General features: G+C 40.3%; 1 protein-coding gene across 1 annotated transcript in view; it reads right to left on the bottom strand.

The window, feature by feature from the left end:
- LOC106589783 (KH domain-containing, RNA-binding, signal transduction-associated protein 2) overlaps positions 1–21823 on the bottom strand; it is a 115370-nt gene that overhangs the window by 57005 nt on the left and 36542 nt on the right. The window lies entirely within an intron of this gene.

Genomic DNA, 21823 nt, shown 5'->3' with positions numbered 1-21823 from the left:
CCAACTGTTCTTTTGTATTGTTTTTGTACCATCATGTTTGAAATGCAAGAGAAAGGCCATAGTGTATTATTCCAACCCAGGTGCAATTTAGATTTTGGCCACTAGATGGCAGCAGTGTATGTGCAAACGTTTAGACTGATCCAATGAACCATTGCATTGCTGTCCAAATTTTGTATCAAGACTGCCCAAATGTGCCACATTTGTTTATTAATAACTTTTCATGTTCAAAATTGTGCACTCTCCTCAAACAATAGCATGGTATTCTTTCACTGTAATAGCTACTGTAAATTGGACAGTGCAGTTAGATTAACAAGAATTTAAGCTTCCTGACAATATCAGATATGTCTATGTCCTGGGAAATGTTCTTGTTACTTACAACCTCATGCTAATCGCATTAGCCTATGTTAGCTCAACCGTCCTGTGGAAGGGACACCGATCCCGAAGAAGTTTTAACAATTGCTGAATAAAACAAAAAAACACATGGAAAAAACTGCAACAATTCAACCATGTTCAGCCATGTGTGCTGCACAATACCCATGTGAATGGGTCTTAATCTCATCTGAGGTAGAACATAACAGCCTTTGTGTCCCAAATGCCCCCCCATTCCCTTTATAGTGCACTAGTTTTGACCAGGGTCCATAGGGTAGTGCACTATATATGAAATATAGGGAATATTTCAGACACAGACAGTTATCAGCTCCATCCCTTAGTTAAACCACTGAGGCTTAGTCAGTCATGTCTTATTATTGCTCAGGGTCATCAATGTTGTACGGAGAGGAAATAAAACACGTGCACCAGCCAATAAAATTCCTGGGAATGATCCAGAGGTCAGAGCCAGGAAAGTGTGAAATAATGATTTTCTTCCCAGTGGGAAATCAAGGAATCACTATCCAGATGAGGAACTATCAAACGCCTGCCTTCAGGCACAGGCTAACAGAACTCATCTCACAGACTGTAGACTTGCTGTTGGACAAAAAACTAGCCCTCAGGATATTACTGTTACTGCCTTTTTTCTTTGTCACTGTTGGAGATTGGCAGTGACCACAATGGTGACCCTCAACATCATAATGTAAGTAATTTAGTTGAGTCATTTGCTAATGGAAAAGTAATTATTCTCGGACTATTCATTCAATAAAACCACAATCAGAACACCAATTTGAAACACCCCATGGATTATTAAGTCATTTAGATTTACAACTGCCATCCCCAAAAATCCTGTTGAGGTCTCTCCCGTTGTTCTCATTTCTCGACCACTCCGCCAACATTTTCAAATGAATGACTTGACCTTCAAATGTTTGTTGTGACCAGCTGATAACTCAACCTCCTCCAGAGCTGAACAGTTGGTCAACTACACATCTAGACATCTCCTGCCCTGGCCTCACAAATTACTATAACCTATTCATAACACTACAGGATGTCCCCCTCCCCCTCCACTGAGGCTCTATAGCCTATTCAGCCACCAGGAGCCATGGTCAGCTGTTTTCTGTATTGCAGCGGCAAACTGACGGATACCGGAGTGGCACATGATTGCGTACTCAGCTTATCTTATCTCTGACATCATGAAGGACCGCATGAAAAGCAAAAGGATACGGTTCGGAAGAGTCCAACATACATCGCCAACAGAGCACCACTCTACCTCCATCCATCTCTTCTTTCTAAGGTGATTGAGTTGAGCACCCTGGTGGGTATTCTGTCTTCTCTGTGGCTGCTTTGACTGGAATATCCTACAGCTGGCTGGGAGCCCTGGAGCAGATGGTCGCCACGGCTACAGTGAGAAGTAGCTCACTGGGCGGCAGCAGAACAGTGGCCTGTTCTCATTACGCTAATGAATGTCTGGAGCCACTCTTAGGCTCCGTGGTGGGCAATTTCGGCTTTAGAAGGGGGCATGGTTCAGTGTTAAATGAGGTTTGAAATGATGCAAGCCACCCCCTGCAGCCCCAACACCGATAAGGCTGAGGATGTTTGAAACTGGGTGTGTTGCTAAAGCTGCAAATTTGTATGGGGATTTTTTTTTTTTACTTGTGGAAATTACGCAGGCACAAATGAAAAAAAATTATGGGAAGATTGTGTTTATATCAAGAGTATGACTATGATTTTATGCACATAGGATGTGAGGTTTGTTGATGCAGGTTAACAAAAACAAGTATTATGTCCACTTTCTAGTACTGACTCGTTACAAATCCTGTGTTCAAATCCTGTGTTCAAATCCTGTGTTAAAATCCTGTGTTCAAATCCTGTCTTCAAATCCTGTCTTCAAATCCTGTCTTCAAATTCTGTGATCAAAATGATAAATACCAAGTAATAGGGACACAGCAGTTGGACTGAGCTCCTTTAAAGAGGAGCTGAACCAAAAAAGAACTTTTATCTGGTTGAAAATGGCCTATGTGGCATCGATTTTAGTCAGAAACATTGATTCTAGTGCCAGAATTTACTACAAAGTGTAAATAGAATAATTTGGGGCATAAAGTCAGTATCTTCCAAAACAGAGATTTGCGAGATTTAGGGAAAACTATGACGTTCCCAAATAATTGGATATTTGAGGGTTGGGTTTTGATTTCAATCATGCTCAGTCATGCCCACTTGCCCACTAGCACAGGATGGTAACGCCTAGGGGGAATGGTCATGCACGGAGAAACAGCTGCGCTGAGTGCGCTCTATCCAATAGTAGCAGCAGAATCAACCTACAGACAGACCTGCCAGAATCAACCTACAGACAGACATGAGACAACATACAGATGTAGAATCTTAATTTGAGACGGTTTGCTACAGCAAGATAATAATCTTGCAGCAACAGGACATTAATTATTATGTGGATTATAATTGTAGGTGGACATTTTTGTAGGGGTTTTGTAAGGGAAAATCAAATCAAATCAATTTCAGACTTAGTTTTTATTAAGGGCTTGGTGGCCATTCGTCACAAATTATGGTGGCCTTTTTGGGATATTTCAACTAGAGACAACAGGTTTAGACTTTACAGTTAAATGTTTATTTAACTAGGCAAGTCAGTTAAGAACAAATTCTTATTTTCAATGACAGCCTAGGAACAGTGGGTTAACTGCCTTGTTCAGGGGCAGAACAACAGATTTTTACCTTGTCAGGTCGGGGATTTGATCTTGCAATCTTTTGGTTACTAATCCAACGCTCTAACCACTATGCTACTTGCCACCCCAGGTAGCATAGTGGTTAGATGCTTATTTATGAGCCCATTTCCAACAATGCAGCGTTAAAAAAGTAAGACGAATATTTGCTAAATAAAAAGGAAATTGTAACACAATCAAAACAATAAAGAGGCTATATACAAGGAGTCCCGGAACCGAGTCAACGTGCAGGAGGTAGTTGAGGTAGTTGAGGTCGTTGAGGTAATAGAGTATGTACATGTGGGTAGGGGTAATGTTGACTAGGCAATGAGGATGTGTTGCATCTACACTCTCTGAAAAAAGGGTTCCAAAGAGGTTCCTCGGCTGTCCCCATAGGATAGCCCTTTTTAGTCCCCGGTAGAACCTTTTTTGGTTCCAAGTGGAACCCTCTGTGGTAAGGGTTCCATATGGAACGCAAAACAGTTCTACAAGGAACAAAGGGTTCTCCTATAGGGACATCCAAAGAACCCTTTTAGGTTCTAGATAGCACCTTTATTTCTAAGAGTGTACAGCTCAGGTCAGTCATGCTCCTGTGAATCTGAGTACCTGTGGATGTGTGAGTAAATGACTTTTTACACATGAGTCTCTGTGACAGAGAACTGCTCCCTTGCTCCGAGGGCATATGTTTTTTTTTTTTAAGTGGGTGACATTTTTGTTCTTCTAAATGTTTTTACAGATGGTACGCTGCAAACCAGTTTGACCACTCAACTCGAATCAGGCCGATTTTCTTTCAAATCTATTAGAATCCATTTACTAAAAAAATTGTTAAACCACAGACTGAAGAGGAAGCGAGACATCCCAGTCCCTCATTTTTTCTGGTTCATATACGGTCAATGAACCAAGCAAACCAGACCCAGCTGCTATCGCATTGGTGCCTATTCGAGAACCCCCCTCATCTTCATCTTCATTCATCCAAAATGTTTTGATTGACAATCCTATGTCTCCTTGCTAATACACCACTTACATTTAGTTTTGTAATTTAACCAGTATAATGTCTGCATGCTCTTCATCTAACACAAATGTGAATATTTCAAGTGTCATGTCGCAAGTTTAAAATTGCCCATAGATCCTGGATTGAGATGTATGCTCTCACATCAACAGATGTTCTTTGTGAGAAGTCACTGACGTGGCCTTTAAACACACTTGAAATATGAAGAAAAGAATCACAGTGACATAACCGAGACAATCACTACTAGATATAGCACATCTCCTTAGAGACAAGCCCTGAGATTTCAATAAAACAAAAGGTGAAACGTCCTCAATAAACACTGTGGCAACCTTCCCACTGAATGTCACACTGAGCGGAAACAGCTGCAAATGACTGTCTTGTCATGCAGCTCACAAAGGAAGTTTACATGGCTGTAATCTATTGAGCCTCTCGCACAGCACATTTGTCTTCCGACTTCAGCGCTTCACACTTGGACTAGTTGAAATGCGTTATTCTCTATCCTGCAGTCAAATGGCCTAGTGGTCTAATGGGTGGAATGGTATTAATGTTTTTCATAATTTCGTAATTAATAAAGGTTTTATTTTATTTTTACGCAGAAATTCCAGTGTTTCTATGTCAAACAGTTTTGTTATATTTCACTCTTCTGTGATGCATTTACAGTGTAATTTAACAATGTGTGAGGTGTATATTTTTGTTTCAAAGTAGATTTGTTTAACACTACCAAGAATCACTCTGGTTTAGCCCACTGCAGTAAATTGCTGTCCTTGCCTTTAGTGCATTTGCTGCTCTCTGAATAGCTGTTCCATGTTGTTGTTCATTGCCCATGTTTACAGCTGGATTAATGCAAATTATGCTTTCTGTGTAGACTACAAATTGTTTAGAGCAGAAGACGCCTGTCAACAATTTCCCCCCCCATTTTTTTACTTAACATGTTGCGGCATCTCGCCTGTGAATTGGTTGATGTTTAAAATGGCATTATCCTTTAGCAAAAGAGCTGTTTACCTCATATTACAACAATATAGTGGTTAATCTTACTGTATTGTTGAACAGTGAATTCACTGCAATGCTGATGGTAATGTTACGAAGGAGTCATTGATATTCCGAATCCTCTTTGCCTATTCAAGAGCAAAGGTTTGAACTAGGCCTCTTCTTGAAGCTGGAATTGTCCTCCAGCGATTTTTGAACTTTTACTGTTTGAAAAGCAATATCACAAGTATAAATACAGTAAAGTACACACACTAAAGGCCCCTCAAAAATATGTTTTGATCAAACTATAGTTTTTTAGACACAACTGCAAACTTATTCGAGTGGGGCATTCAAGGAGTTGGTCTGATGGGAATCTGTGATGTCACCGGCCTTCCCCTTTGCCTGAAGAACAATAGAGGAGCAATAGAGAACAAAATAGGAAAGGCCCACCCCCCACTGCCATGTCATGACTTACCTGAACCACCTATTGAGATGTACCTTTTGTTAAGTAAACCATGTGTTAAATGAGTTGAAAAGGAGTACTATTTTAATCCGTTTGCGATATTACAATAAGAAAAACATTACTGTAAACAACGAACACAGTTTTTTCCCCTCTGACATCATTGCATGCGCAATAGAAAAGCACAATATGTACTGCAATTTTTTTACCATGCTTTCGTGGCGTTCCTCAGCTCGGCAACAAAAACAATAATAACGGTGGGTGGTTTCCCCCTACTGCAAATTCCATCTTTAAGAAACAACAATAAAAAATGGAAACCCTATGAAACACTTGACAGATCAAGGCAACATTAGAGTAACATTAGAGAGTACTGTCCTTGGAGGAGGCTCTTTTAAAGACAGCTAAAACTGTCTTTACGCTTGGTTGAAGGATGTTTTTTTAAAGACAGTTAAAACTGTCATTACGCTCAGCTGAAGGATGTTTTTTAAAGACAGTTAAAACTGTCATTACGCTCCTTAAAGACAGCTAAAACTGTCATTACGCTCAGTTGGAGAGCAAAGAGGAGAGTCAGACTACAACACACTTAGGCTACAATACACATAAACAACATAATTTCACACAGCATACCAGCAGACAATTGGAGGTGTAATCCTAATGTAGGATTACACCTCAAAAAAGGAGTTCCTCTTTGATGGATTTCAGGGGTGTGTTTGTGCACTGCACCCTAGCCCCCCACTCCAGTTTTGTGAGGCCAAATGAGATCTGCAGATGGTCTGAGACAGTCAGAAAGTCCCTGCTTGTTTAGCCAGCTGTGCTATTGGGTAAACCCAGTTCTGTTCTGATAGGGGGATTATAGCCTGAGGCGGAGGTCTGTCTCCCCGCCTGCACTTTAATGGCTGAGGGATGACTGGGCGTCAGTGGACAGCGGCATTAGTTCCACAGAGCTTAGACACTGGCAGAGAGAGAGAGAGAGAGAGAGAGAGAGAGAGAGAGAGAGAGAGAGAGAGAGAGAGAGAGAGAGAGAGAGAGACTTTGCACATTGTTACAAGACCGTACATAGCCATAATATGACATTTGAAATGTCTCTATTCCTTAAAAACCTTTGTGAGTGTAATGTTTACTGTTCATTTTTAATTGTTTCTTCCGTTTTGATTTATTATCTATGTCACTTGCATTGTCAATGTAAACATATGTTTCCGATGCCAATAAAGCCCTTTGAATTGAGAGAGAGAGAGAGAGAGAGAGAGAGAGAGAGAGAGAGAGGAGAGAGAGAGAGAGAGAGAGAGAGAGAGAGAGAGAGAGAGAGGAGAGAGAGAGAGAGAGAGAGAGAGAGAGAGAGACTTTGCACATTGTTACAAGACCGTACATAGCCATAATATGACATTTGAAATGTCTCTATTCCTTAAAAACCTTTGTGAGTGTAATGTTTACTGTTCATTTTTAATTGTTTCTTCCGTTTTGATTTATTATCTATGTCACTTGCATTGTCAATGTAAACATATGTTTCCGATGCCAATAAAGCCCTTTGAATTGAGAGAGAGAGAGAGAGAGAGAGAGAGAGAGAGAGAGAGAGAGAGAGAGAGAGAGAGAGAGAGAGAGAGAGAGAGAGAGAGAGAGAGAGAGAGAGAGAGAGAGAGAGAAGCACTCTGCTAAGTGGAGTCCAGGAAGAGATAGCTGAGGCTGCAAGGCTAATGAGCCTCCAGGAAGAAATGTCTTGGGTTTGGGGAATGGATGAAATGTACTGTATTTGTTTGGAGAAATGTTACTGACAGCGTAATGCTATTGTAAGGGTTCTGGCAATACTATATTTGATATCTATACTTGGAATTAATTTTGAAAGGAAAGTTGAAGGCTACATTCTATCAACAGAACTAAAAAAAGACAAATGGAAATGCCTCAAATAATGCTTAGTGCAAGTAATAATCATAAAAATCAATGAGATTCAATGACTTTTCATCCTGAACTTCGAAAAAATATGGTAAAAAATTATGTGTGTGTGTGTTTGTGTGGTTTAACATTCAGGGGATGCTGCGTTTTCTCACATTGTTCCCCAATGAAACAGGGATGTAAAGACACAGCCACAGCAGGAACAAGTTTGTGATGAATCTGTTGCATTAACATACAGGGGGCCAGCAGCACAGATATAGACATGGAGCCTTGGTACAGGGAGCCAGCAGCACAGATATAGACATGGAGCCTTGGTACTGGGAGCCAGCAGCACAGACATACACATGGAGCCTTGGTACAGGGGGCCAGCAGCACAGATATAGTCGTGGAGCCCTGGCACAGGGGGCCAGCAGCACAGATATAGACACCCTTGGTACAGGGGGCCAGCAGCACAGATATAGACATGGAGCCCTGGCACAGGGGGCCAGCAGCACAGATATAGACACCCTTGGTACAGAGGGCCAGCAGCACAGATATAGACATGGAGCCCTGGCACAGGGGGCCAGCAGCACAGATATAGACACCCTTGGTACAGGGGGCCAGCAGCACAGATATAGACATGGAGCCCTGGCACAGGGGCCAGCAGCACAGATATAGACACCCTTGGTACAGGGGGCCAGCAGCACAGATATAGACACCCTTGGTACAGGGGGCCAGCAGCACAGATATAGTCGTGGAGCCCTGGCACAGGGGGCCAGCAGCACAGATATTGTGTAAACAAACAGGACATTAGGACTGCTTCCTGTGAAGGAGAATAGCTGACAGGTTATTAAAGCCATTATCCCTACAGATGAGACTCAACAACCCCACAGTGAATGCTGCTGCCTCCCAGTCTGACTGGACTAAATTAATCTGGACCGTGAAACAGAGTCAAGCGTGACAGTCTTACGCTCTCTAAGATCAGCAGTCAGTCACACAGTTTTCTGAAGGAGAAATAAAAAACACGATGATGAAATGTGTGTCTATAACTTGTTCTATCTCAACATTTGCGTATATTTACTAGTTCTTTGTAGGGTTGCAAAGGAGGGTATATTACTGGAAACCTTCAAAGTTTACCAGTAAACTACCAGAATTTTGGTATCTTTCAAGGATTTTATGTAATCTATCACAAGACATCTAGTGGCCCTTTTGGGTACTTCAGATTATCACAGGTCTCTGTAATGATCTCTGGCTCACTGTATGGCCTTATCACATGTAAAATATAAGAAATAATAGAATAAGATACATTTTATTTAAAAAAAATTTGAATGACAAAGCTCTAAAACATTATCCTAAATACAAACCATCAACTTACTGAATACCATTGCTGTTAAATATGAGGGTTTCTGTAACGTCTGCTTCCAACTCACACCCTCAAACATGTAGATCCCCTGAACGCAGCTCACTTTCCGGCCCACTTTCCAGCTCACACCACTGTTGCCCTTTTGGACCCCCTGGGTATGACCTTCTCCCTGCCCCTGGACCCAGCTACCTGCCTCCACCTGTGGTCCTTCGCAATAAACACCTTCTGCGCCCTGCGCTTGAAACCAGCTTTCTGTCTCCCCTTGTGTTCATTACACTTTCAGCATGAAATATCCTTTTATATATTTTTTTACAAACTTGTATTTATTTTACTATGTCAATATGTACTGGCTGTCAATATTTTGTGGTCAAACTGGTGGCAGTTGTGACAAAAGTCAGTTAATTGAACATAATGCCATTGTTGATTAGATGCTTTTTTGATGAATTAGGCTATTTTCTCTTGACCCATATGGTCTAGCTACTATACACCATTGAACAATATGGAGACAGATATAATAAATTAACACTATATATGAATAAAAAAATAAGTTATTCAAGTATAAATGACCAAAGTTACAATGGATTGCCATAGATTTTATTTGAAAAACTTTGGTAAATTACCAGTAGCTTTGCAGCCCTAGTTCTTTGACAAGCTGTTAGTATCCAGAAAGAACTGCCTGGCTCTTACTAATGATTCATCCTATGCAGTGTCAAAAGATTACACTCTGCAGTGCAACCCTTCTCCTTAGATCAGAATGTTTGGGGGCGTACAAGTTTTCTGCCGGAGGCAGATGTTCAACTGAGCTAACTACAAGCTAGGAGGAAGAAGCAAACACTCAAGACCTCTGCTTTGCTCTCAGAGGAAAACAATTTATGCCTGAAGCCTCACTGCAGCAAGCAAAAACATAGTATCACACTTTTGTATACTCTCTCATAAACAGCTTTGTGTACAACAAAGTAACCAACAGGTCTGTCTCAGCAGGTCTCCGAAGCAAAACCGAAGATACCATCTTACATCCACTTAACTTTTCCTACAATGTGTTGTAAGGTCCTGTTCAGGGCCTTATCTATGTTTAACACCTTTCAACAAGGTCGGTCCTCCTTTGGGACAATGGATTTCTTTGGCAATACAATGGGATTATTCTATGTGCAAAGCGCAGATACACCGCTATGTAAAGGTCACAAGAACTGAAGACTGATAAGCCTGAATGGGTGAGGCTCACAGGACCAAATGTCATTGCATGTGTACCTGGAGGGAGACTTTTCCTTTGGAAAAAACCTCAAAGGCTCTTTAAGCCAAACAAATGACTCGGAATACTTTAAGGGCAAGAAGCTGGGGTTTTGCTTATCAGGGCACACAGGTAATGCAATTTTGAGATAATATATATGTTACAGTTTTACCACATTTGTTTATATTGCAGGTTTATGTATTTTAAAGCTAGAATCCTTAATTGAAAAAAATGCCAAAGCGGTCACCCTGCCTCTGTTTTGGTATAAGGCTGAGGGATATGCCTGGAGAAATGTAAACACTCTTAAATACATAGACAGGGATATGGATGCATGGACTAACCATCCATGATATCAAATGTATAGTTTTTTAATTTTTTTAATTTTTTTATTTCACCTTTATTTAACCAGGTAGGCAAGTTGAGAACAAGTTCTCATTTACAATTGCGACCTGGCCAAGATAAAGCAAAGCAGTTCGACAACATACAACAACACAGAGTTACACATGGAGTAAAACAAATATACAGTCAATAATACAGTAGAAAAATAAGTCTATGTACAATGTGAGCAAATGAGGTGAGATAAGGGAGGTAAAGGCAAAAAAGGTCCATGGTGGCAAAGTAAATACAATATAGCAAGTAAAACACCGGAATGGTGGATTTGTAGTAGAAGAAAATGCAAAGTAGAAATAGAGATAATGGGGTGCAAAGGAACAAAATAAAATAAATAAAATAAATAAATACAGTAGGGGAAGAGGTAGTTGTTTGGGCTAAATTCTAGATGAGCTATGTACAGGCGCAGTGATCTGTGAGCTGCTCTGACAGCTGGTGCTTAAAGCTAGTGAGGGAGATAAGTGTTTCCAGTTTCAGAGATTTTTGTAATTCATTCCAGTCATTGGCAGCAGAGAACTGGAAAGAGAGACGGCCAAAGGAGGAATTGGCTTTGGGGGTGACCAGAGAGATATACCTGCTGGAGCGCGTGCTACAGGTGGGTGCTGCTATGGTGACCAGTGAGCGGAGATAAGGGGGGACTTTACCTAGCAGGGTCTTGTAGATGACCTGGAGCCAGTGGGTTTGGCGACGACCATGAAGCGAAGGCCAGCCAACGAGAGCGCACAGGTCGCAGTGGTGGGCAGCACATGGGGCTTTGGTGACAAAATGGATGGCACTGTGATAGACTGCATCCAGTTTGTTGAGTAGGGTATTGGAGGCTATTCTGCAAATGACATCGCCAAAGTCGAGGATCGGTAGGATGGTCAGTTTTAACCTGTTATGGATAGAGGGCAGTATTTTCACGGCCGGATAAAAAACGTACCCGATTTAATCTGATTATTACTCCTGCCCAGAAACTAGAATATGCATATAATTATTAGCTTTGGATAGAAAACACTCCAAAGTTTCTAAAACTGTTTGAATGGTGTCTGTGAGTATAACAGAACTCATTTGGCAGGCCAAAACCTGAGAAGATTCCTTACAGGAAGTGCCCTCTCTGACCATTTCTTGGCCTTCTACATTCTCTTTATTGAAAACTGAGGATCTCTGCTGTAACGTGACACTTCCTACGGCTCCCATAGGCTCTCAGAAGGCGGCAAAATGCAGCAGGCCCAGGCTGAAAAACAGTAGCGCATTTAGATAGTGGTCGATCTGAGAACGATGAGACCGAGGCGCGTGCACGAGGCGACACCATGTTTTTATTCTTTCGTCTTTGAACGAAAACAGGGTTTCCCGGTCGGAATATTATCGCTTTTTTACGAGAAAAATTGCATAAAAATTGATTTTAACCTGTTAGGGCTAGGGGGCAGCATTTGCACGTCTGGATAAAAAAAATGTACCCGATTTAATCTGGTTACTAATCCTACCCAGTAACTAGAATATGCATATACTTATTATATATGGATAGAAAACACTCTAAAGTTTCTAAAACTGTTTGAATGGTGTCTGTGAGTATAACAGAACTCATTTGGCAGGCAAAACCCTGAGACATTTTCTGACAGGAAGTGGATACCTGATGTGTTGTATTACCTTTAAACCTATCCCATTGAAAAACACAGGGGCTGAGGAATATTTTGGCACTTCCTATTGCTTCCACTAGATGTCACCAGCCTTTACAAAGTGTTTTGAGTCTTCTGGAGGGAGATCTGACCGAACAAGAGCCATGGAACGATGATGGCCCATTAGACACCTGGCGCGCGAGTTCATGTTGGGTACCCTCGTTCCAATACGTTATAAAAGAGTATGCATTCGTCCACCTTGAATATTATTCATGTTCTGGTTAAAAAAGGCCCTAATGATTTATGCTATACAACGTTTGACATGTTTGAACGAACGTAAATATATTTTTTCCCCTCGTTCATGACGAGAAGTCCGGCTGGCTTAGATCATGTGCTAACAAGACGGAGATTTTTGGACATAAATGATGAGCTTTTTTGAACAAAACTACATTCGTTATGGACCTGTGATACCTGGAAGTGACATCTGATGAAGAGAATCAAAGGTAATGGATTATTTACATAGTATTTCCCCAACATGACGTCTAGTCTGTATCGCAACGCGTATTTTTCTGGGCGCAGTGCTCAGATTATTGCAAAGTGTGATTTCCCAGTAAGGTTATTTTTAAATCTGGCAAGTTGATTGCGTTCAAGAGATGTAAATCTATAATTCTTTAAATGACAATATAATATTTTACCAATGTTTTCTAATTTTAATTATTTAATTTGTGGTGCTGACTTGACTGCCGGTTATTGGAGGGAAACGATTTCCTCAACATCAATGCCATAGTAAAACGCTGTTTTTGGATATAAATATGAACTTGATAGAACTAAAAATGCATGCATTGTCTAACATAATGTCCTAGGAGTGTCATCTGATGGAGATTGTAAAAGGTTAGTGCATCATTTTAGCTGGTTTTATGGTTTTGGTGACCCTGTCTTTGAATTGACAAAACATTACACACAACTCTTGTAAATGTACTGTCCTAACATACTCTAAATTTATGCTTTCACCGTAAAACCTTTTTGAAATCGTAAAACGTGGTTAGATTAAGGAGATGTTTATCTTTCAAAGGGTGTAAAATAGTTGTATGTTTGAAAAATTTGAATTTTGACATTTATTTGGATTCAAATTTGCCGCTCTTGAAATGCACCTGCTGTTGATGGAGTGCACCACGGGTGGCACGCTAGCGTCCCACCTAGCCCATAGAGGTTAAACAGCGGTTGACATGCTTCGAAGTACGCTAATGGAATATTTAGATTTTTTTTGTCACGAAACGCGTCAGGCGCGTAACCCTTCGTCACCCTTCGGATAGTGTCTTGAACGCACAACAAAACGCCGCTATTTGGATATAACTATGGATTATTTGGAACCAAACCAACATTTCTTATTGAAGTAGAAGTCCCGGGAGTGCATTCTGACGAAGAACAGCAAAGGTAATCCAATTTTTCTTATAGTAAATCTGAGTTTGGTGAGGGTCAAACTTGGTGGGTGTCAAAATAGCTAGCCTGTGATGGCGAGCTATCTACTCAGAATATTGCAAAATGTGCTTTCACCGAAAAGCTATTTTAAAATCGGACACCTCGATTGCATAAAGGAGTTCTGTATCTATAATTCTTAAAATAATTGTTATGTTTTTTGTGAACGTTTATCGTGAGTAATTTAGTAAATTCACCGGAAGTTTTCGGTGGTAATGCTAGTTCTGAACGTCACATGCTAATGTAAAAAGCTGGTTTTTGATATAAATATGAACTTGATTGGACAAAACATGCATGTATTGTATAACATAATGTCCTAGGCGTGTCATCTGATGAAGATCATCAAAGGTTAGTGCTGCATTTAGCTGTGGTTTTGTTTTTTGTGACATTATATGCTAGCTTGAAAAATGGGTGTCTGATTATTTCTGGCTGGGTACTCTGCTGACATAATCTAATGTTTTGCTTTCGCTGTAAAGCCTTTTTGAAATCGGACAGTGTGGTTAGATAAAGGAGAGTCTTGTCTTTAAAATGGTGTAAAATAGTCATATGTTTGAAAAATTGAAGTTTTTGGATTTTTGAGGAATTTGTAATTCGCGCCACGCCTATCATTGGATATTGGAGCAGGTGTTCTGCTAGCGGAACGTCTAGATGTAAGAGGTTTTAAGAGGGCATGTTTGGCAGCATGAGCGAAGGATGCTTTGTTGCGAAATAGGAAGCCAACTCTTGATTTAACTCTGGATTGGAGATGTTTGATGTGAGTCTGGAAGGAGAGCCCACAGTCCAACCAGACACCTAGGTATTTGTAGTTGTCCACACACTCCAAGTCAGAACCGTCCAGAGCAGCGATGCAGGACAGGCGGGCAGGTGCAGGCAGCGATCGGTTGAAGAGCATGCATTTAGTTTTACTTGTATTTAGGAGCAGTTGGAGGCCATGGAATGAGAGTTGTATGGCATTGAAGCTCGTCTGGAGGGTTGTTAACACAGTGTCCAAAGAAGGGCCAGAAGCACACAGAATGGTGTCGTCTGCGTAGAGGTGGATCAGAGACTCACCAGCAGCAAGAGCGACATCATTGATGTATACAGAGAAAAGAGTTGGCCCAAGAATTGAACCCTGTGGCACCCCCACAGAGACTGCCAGAGGTCCGGACAACAGGCCCTCCGATTTGACACACCAAACTCCATCAGAGAAGTAGTTGGTGAACCAGGCGATGCAATCATTAGAGAAACCAAGGCTATTGAACCTGCCGATGAGGATGTGGTGATTGACAGAGTCGAAAGCCTTGGCCAGGTCAATGAAAACGGCAGCACAGTATTGTTTCTTATCGATGGCGGTTACGATATCGTTCAGGACCTTGAGCGTGGCTGAGGTGCACCCATGACCAGCTCTGAAACCAGATTGTAGTGCGGAGAAGGTGCGGTGGGATTCGAAATGGTCGGTAATCTGTTTGTTGACTTGGCTTTCGAAGACCTTAGAAAGACAGGGTAGGATGAATATAGGTCTATAGCAATTAGGGTCAAGAGTGTCCCCTCCTTTGAATAGGGGGATGACAGCAGCTGCTTTCCAATCTATGGGAATCTCAGACGACACGAAAGAGGGGTTGAACAGGCTAGTAATAGGGGTTGCAATAATTTTGGCAGATAATTTTAGAAAGAAAGGGTCCAGATTGTCTAGACCGGCTGATTTGTAGGGGGTCCAGATTTTGCAGCTCTTTCAGAACATCAGCTGAATGGATTTGGGAGAAGGAGAAATAGGGAAAGCTTGGGCGAGTAGCTGTGGGGGGTGCAGTGCTGTTGACTGCAGTAGGGGTAGCCAGGTGGAAAGCATGGCCAGCCGAGTTCTAACCAGGTTTTGAGGATATACAGTGTTTACATTTAAATTGTTTACAAACATTGGATTAAAACAAGTTTACATTTTGAGTTCTCATGGGGTACAACCATTGAACTAAGCAGTGAAGCAGTTGTACTGTAGTCTTCAAGAATCATAATTAATTTATGTCCAAAAATGGATGTAGCCACTTTAAAGGCAATTTAAAAGCCAAAAACACATGACTGGGAAAACTTCAAGGGCAAGAAGATAGGGTTTTTGTTTATCATGTGTCATGACTGTCCATGAGAATTCAATTAGGTCAGATCAGGTTTGAAATGAATAACTTCAATCAGGGGGGGAGAACTAGGGGGGATTAACAACTCACGTCTTGTTGTAAATCAAGGGGAGAAGATGCAGGTCTCTCTCTCCAAATTCACCAAAGGAATGTGCTTTGTCTCAACAGACCTTTTTCCTGCTGAAACTCTAACACGTTCAAAAGCAACTACTGGAACAATATTTACAACCTAAAATATGGGGAATGGTCAGAGGCCATCTATTGAACATTAGTGCCATTTTGTTTGTTATTTTGTGATGTCATTAACAATGTTATAAAGGAAATACTGTAACTTGGAAAGTATACCCACTACATGTACGAAGTTTCCATACTATGCATGGTGCATGTAACATGAACAATTATGAAAGTGTTTTTGTTAAGAGATGAATGTGATTTGAGAAACTATAAGAGATAATTGTTTTACATTACTTTGTACAACTGACAAGCCATGCCCCCGAGTGAGGTCAGAGAGCGTGTCCGTCCCTTTCCTGCAAACTGTATAAATGATGGGTAAGAAACTAAAATAGCAGACCAGAAAGACATCAAGCTGCAGCTGCATGTTTAACCTCTATGGGCTAGGTGGGACGCAAGCGTCCCACCCGTGGTGCACTCTATCAACAGCAGGTGCATTTCAAGAGCGGCAAATTTGAATCCAAATAAATGTCAAAATTCAAATTTTTCAAACATACAACTATTTTACACCCTTTGAAAGATAAACATCTCCTTAATCTAACCACGTTTTACGATTTCAAAAAGGTTTTACGGCGAAAGCATAAATTTAGAGTATGTTAGGACAGTACATTTACAAGAGTTGTGTGTAATGTTTTGTCAATTCAAAGACAGGGTCACCAAAACCATAAAACCAGCTAAAATGATGCACTAACCTTTTACAATCTCCATCAGATGACACTCCTAGGACATTATGTTAGACAATGCATGCATTTTTAGTTCTATCAAGTTCATATTTATATCCAAAAACAGCGTTTTACTATGGCATTGATGTTGAGGAAATCGTTTCCCTCCAATAACCGGCAGTCAAGTCAGCACCACAAATTAAATAATTAAAATTAGAAAACATTGGTAAAATATTATATTGTCATTTAAAGAATTATAGATTTACATCTCTTGAACGCAATCAACTTGCCAGATTTAAAAATAACCTTACTGGGAAATCACACTTTGCAATAATCTGAGCACTGCGCCCAGAAAAATACGCGTTGCGATACAGACTAGACGTCATGTTGGGGAAATACTATGTAAATAATCCATTACCTTTGATTCTCTTCATCAGATGTCACTTCCAGGTATCACAGGTCCATAACGAATGTAGTTTTGTTCAAAAAAGCTCATCATTTATGTCCAAAAATCTCCGTCTTGTTAGCACATGATCTAAGCCAGCCGGACTTCTCGTCATGAACGAGGGGAAAAAATATATTTACGTTCGTTCAAACATGTCAAACGTTGTATAGCATAAATCATTAGGGCCTTTTTTAACCAGAACATGAATAATATTCAAGGTGGACGAATGCATACTCTTTTATAACGTATTGGAACGAGGGTACCCAACATGAACTCGCGCGCCAGGTGTCTAATGGGCCATCATCGTTCCATGGCTCTTGTTCGGTCAGATCTCCCTCCAGAAGACTCAAAACACTTTGTAAAGGCTGGTGACATCTAGTGGAAGCAATAGGAAGTGCCAAAATATTCCTCAGCCCCTGTGTTTTTCAATGGCATAGGTTTAAAGGTAATACAACACATCAGGTATCCACTTCCTGTCAGAAAATGTCTCAGGGTTTTGCCTGCCAAATGAGTTCTGTTATACTCACAGACACCATTCGGGTGTTTTCTATCCATATATAATAAGTATATGCATATTCTAGTTACTGGGTAGGATTAGTAACCAGATTAAATCGGGTACATTTTTTTATCCAGCCGTGCAAATACTGCCCCCTAGCCCCAACAGGTTAAAGTGGTCTGAACTTTGAATCTCAACACGAGGTAGAGACGATAAACTCACCTACCGGACAATCACTAGTACGGCTGATTAGCCGTACTAGTGATTCAAGTATCTTCGGAAGCGAATTTAAGTAGGACTATCCAACTCTGCTCAAGTCATTGCATTATGCTACTCTCATCACCCCACTGGGAACCATCGACCTGGCTGGCTAGCCTATCTTCAAAGAAGCATATTCAGGAGCGAAAGGAAAGAAAATAAACTCTGTAGTTCTGTTCAGGACTACACAACAAGTCACCGGATAGCGGACAACTACAAAGAAGGACAACAGTATGAAAACTGTCAGAACCAATTTGGACAATCAGAGCCTTACAAGCATGCTGTGAAAAGGCCCAACTCCCTTTCCAAGGCGGCCGTGTCCACCTAGAGAGATCTGGTGAACCAAGACATTTCACGTAAATACATTCTTGATTTCTTACTCAAAGTGGGCGGTGGTTCGTGTGCAAAGTATATGATTACTGTAAGTGAGAGAAGTTTCTAAATGTACCAATGCTAAGTGTCTCTGTCCCTCTCTGCCCCCCCTCTCCATCTCTTTTGTAACAAATGTTGTGTCATTCTGCTAGGGACCTGCTTTTAATGTACTAAGTATGTATGTTTCTTCTGTGTTACCATTAATTAGCTAGTACATAAATAATTCAACCAATTTGTCCAGTATTGAATCATAAGTAAGGCTCTGGTTTTTTTTAACATGCAAGGAGGTTACGACTGTTCAGAATGATGATATGATACAATGTTATGATTAATAAGTTGACTGTTTATATGATGTGATAGGTAAAGACCTTTTAGAGTTTAATTTGGGAGATGGTAACTCTTTAAAAAAAAATTATCGTGGTGCCCCAGATCCTGATGAGTTAATTGTTACATGATTACTTTAATCGGGTAACAATTAAACATAGTTAGTTGATTAGATAAATAACAGTCATCAGATTAATGTTAAAGTCAAGTCATGACACATGGCAAACAGTTAATGCAATTTTGAGATAATACACGTTACATTTTTATCACTACTACCACAGTTTGTTAATATTGCAGGTTATACAGCTTTTAATCTGCAGTATAATTATATTTCTCTACGCTGGAATGTTTCTAATCAGGAATATGCACTTTTAAGCCAATTATAAACCAGCCGAACAGACATGGAGAAGTATATGCAACGTGTATGACAATGAGGCTAACCGTGTTAACGTCCTAACTGAGTAACATACTAAATGGAGTTTAAACAGTGCAGGTAAGGTGTCATTGTATAGGTAGCAGTGTGGTTAGTGTGGACACAGTCTGCAGCATTGTGTATGTTGAGACTTTCATTACTGTAATGGCTGCTTTAATTGCAGTTATCCAGGCGTGATGAGATTAATGCATGAACTAATTCACATGGATGAATCTTGAATCTGTAGGTGAATAGCGGGATCTTGCTGTGATCAAACTGCATACAGGATGACAGTAAAACTCCACAGGTTTATTTAAGCAATAAGGCCAGACGGGGTGTGGTATATGGCCAATATACATTGGCCATATACCACAAACCCCCGAGGTGCCTTGTTGCTATTATAAAGTGGTTACCAGTAAAGTAGAACAGTAAAAATACATGTTTTGTCATTCCCGTGGTATACAGTCTGACATACCACGACTTTCAGACAATCAGCATTCAGGTCTCGAACCGCTCAGTTTATATTACAATTTTGAATCAAAGAGGAAATAGAAATATATGTTGCTTGTCAGTTGTTTTACTGCATTTATCTACATTTGTCTAATACATTATTTCATGCATATTATGTCATACTAGGTTTGACATACAAGGTTTGTGTGCTCTTCCAAACCAAAACCCTGTCTGCAGAAAACAATAAAGAATCAACCATTTCGTGGAGAGCAAAGCCCCTGAAAATCTTTTCCAAGCCTAGGGGGTATTTGATGTGAATCAATTAAATCTCATTAAGACAGCGAAGGGAAATAAAAACAAACTAAATTCAAGCAATGGTAGAAATAAATAATCAGCATTCAAAATGTAAATTAAGCCCACTGAGCTGTTGATTATCATGGCAAAGGTATGTGGTGTAGACAGAGCCCCGAGCATCTGTATGTGGTGACTGTTTGTTGCATTGCAGCATTAAAGCCTAAGCTTCATCCTCCCATCTGGGCTGGAGAGAAAAGACAAATAAAAAGCACTTCACAAATGGGACGGATTGCCTCTTGGGGACCTGTAAAAAGACTGCACATGTCATGAGAAAGTTAGAGCGGCTTTATTAGTGGAAGGTGCAGCATCAGCAAAGAAGTCAAACAAGCCTGTTATGCCTGACGCAGCTTGTAAAATGGGTGTATTTTTTCATCATCTTCAGGGAGTGCTGTCCATATGCTTATAGATTTCAGTGAATCAATCAGGGGTAGCTAACGCGGTAATTCATTTCTCTCAAAGACCCAGACTGACGTCACTCGTAGAACAGAAAAGTGCTTCATTTGACGATTTTGGTCCGTTCACGCGCTGAAGATTGACCGTCAAACACTGACATTATAATTGTTTCTCGCTGTTGTGCAGGAAGGTTGGGGAAAGAAATAACATACTACGTTAGCTACAAAGGCTTTTGGTTGATCACGCTGTGTATCTGACAGCTTGGCCAATCATGTGGAAGGCCTCTGAAAACAATTGGTTTGATGGTGATGCAATAAAGGTCAATACAACACAAGCTAAATCTCTCTTTCCACGGCTATTGATTGTTTTCAAAACATTCACAGTAATCTGAGAAGTGATGAGATATGAACAATCTCAACTTCTGCAGTACAGCAATTGTTGTTATATAACTTTTCCGCAGTACAATAATTGTTGCTAGACAACTTTTCCGCAGTACAGTAATTGTTGTTAGACAACTTTTCTGCAGTACAGTAATTGTTGTTAGACAACTCTTCTGCAGTACAGTAATTGTTGTTAGACAACTTTTCTGCAGTACATTAATTGTTGTTAGACAACTCTTCTGCAGTACAGTAATTGTTGTTAGACAACTCTTCTGCAGTACAGTAATTGTTGTTAGACAACTTTTCAATCAAGTGATCAGTCCCCTTCTAATGCACAGTGCTCACTTACAATGCAGTGCCCCATAGGGACTGTAATTTTTTCTGCTTGGGCTTAGATATAATTCATATGGTATTTTCAATACATATATAACCTTCAGAAAGTATTCATACCCCTTGACTTATTCCACATTTTGTGTTACAGCCTGAATTCAAAATTGATTACATATTTTTTTTCTCACCCATCTAAACACAATACCCCGTAAAGACAAGGTGAAAACATGTTTTTAGAAATGTTTTCAAATTTATAGAAAATTAAATACAGAAATATCTCATTTCCATAAGTATTCACACTCCGGAGTCAATACAGAATCACCATTGGCAGCGGTTACAGCTGTGAGTCTTTCTGGGTAAGTCCCTAAGAGCTTTACACACCTGGACAGTACAATATTTGTACATTATTCTTTTTAAAATTCTTCAACCTCTGTCAAGTTCGATGTTGATCATTGCTAGACAGGCATTTTCAAGTCTTGCCATAGGTTTTAAGCCCTTTTAAGTCAAAACTGTAACTACGCCACTCCGGAACATTCAATGTTGTCTTGATAAGCAACTCCAGTGTATTTTTGGCAATGTGTTTTAGGTTATTGTCCTGCTGAGAGGTGCATTTGTCTTCCAGTGTCTGTTGGAATGCAGACTGGACCAGGTTTTCCTCTAGGATTTGGCCTGGGCTTAGCTCTTTTTCATTTATTTTTATACTAACAAACTCCCAAATCCTTGCCAACGACAAGCATACCCATAACATGATGCAGCCACCACCATGCTTGAAAATATGAAAAGTGGTACTCAGTGATTTGCTGTGTTGGATTTTCCCCAAACATAACACTTTCTATTCAGGACATAAATGTAATTTATTTTCCAATTTTTTTTGCAGTTTTACTTTAGCGCCTTATTGCAAACAAGATGCATGTTTTGGAATATTTGTATTCTGTACAGGCCTCCTTCTTTTCACTCTCATTTATGTTGGTATTGTGGAGTAACTACAATGTTGTTGATCCATCCTCAGTTTTTTCCTATCACAGCCATTAAACTCTTTAACTGTTTTAAAGTCACCATTGGCATCATGGTGAAATCCCTAAGCGGTTTCCTTCCTCTCCGGCAACTGAGTTAGGAAGGACGCTTGTATCATTGTAGTGACTGGATGTATTGATTTACCAAGTGTAATCTAAAACTTCACC

This window comes from Salmo salar, chromosome 28 (assembly GCF_965601325.2).
Source record: "Salmo salar chromosome 28, fSalSal1, whole genome shotgun sequence".
Classification (NCBI taxonomy): Eukaryota; Metazoa; Chordata; class Actinopteri; order Salmoniformes; family Salmonidae; genus Salmo; species Salmo salar.
This window is presented reverse-complemented; position numbering and strand designations above follow the sequence as displayed.